The sequence below is a fragment of the Paramisgurnus dabryanus genome, chromosome 20 (genome assembly GCF_030506205.2).
Source record: "Paramisgurnus dabryanus chromosome 20, PD_genome_1.1, whole genome shotgun sequence".
Taxonomy (NCBI): Eukaryota; Metazoa; Chordata; class Actinopteri; order Cypriniformes; family Cobitidae; genus Paramisgurnus; species Paramisgurnus dabryanus.
The window spans coordinates 27,039,394-27,040,309 of NC_133356.1; positions in this window are offsets into that span (position 1 = coordinate 27,039,394).

Here is a 916-nt window from a genome sequence, read left to right on the forward strand (position 1 = left end):
GCCTTGAGGTTTGCACAGCACAATTTGAAATCTTGCGGGTCAGTTATGAGTGCTAGGTTGCAGAAGATAAAACAGACTGTCGTGATCTGGCATACTTTACTCAGACTGAACAGCATCACTGCGGACGTCCAGGCACCTGAATCAGCATTGTACAATTACTAGACCATAAATCTGGATATGTACGCGGTTTTAAATGTCTTTTTCCGTCTATTATTTATATCTGTAAATTCAGAACCCACTTTCTGCAGGTCATTTTTTATTTAAATGGAGCATTGCTCATTTAAGCACTGATATTTGTGCTAAATTCCCAAATGCAAAACTGGCGTAACTGTGATTGGAAACCTATGGTGCATTTCCGTTGGCTAGGTATGGCTAGGCTCGGCATGACGTGCCTTGGCTCGCTTTACAAAAAAAGTAGCAGGTACTGTAATAGGTACTGTACCCCCCAAAAGTGAGCTGCACCGAGCCGTACTATGCAATGGAAAAGCGCCATTAATTTGGTCATACAATGCTTTATTTACTGTTGTGGTTAAACATTTTTAAAATGTTTAAACACTGTTGGGATTTCAGAAAAACTGTAGGTAAACCGAAGATGTAACAGCTCTGCCATGATCTTTTACCCTAGAGATTCGATACCTTGTATCCAAACATTCCAATCATCCCTCATTTCCTCAGTGCACGTTTGACATTTGATCGCAGATTACATACAGACAGAAATATGTTGTTTGTTCAGAAGATTATGGGAAATGAGCCCCTTTACGGTTTTGTTGGTGGAGTTATAAATCGTGCTGGAATGCTGCTCTGTTGTTTGTATTGAGGAGTCTCTGCTTGTGCTCACATTGTTGGACCTGCTTTCCAATGTTGACATTGGCCCCCCAAAAACGGCGATAGTGAAAATGATTATATTAATGATCAT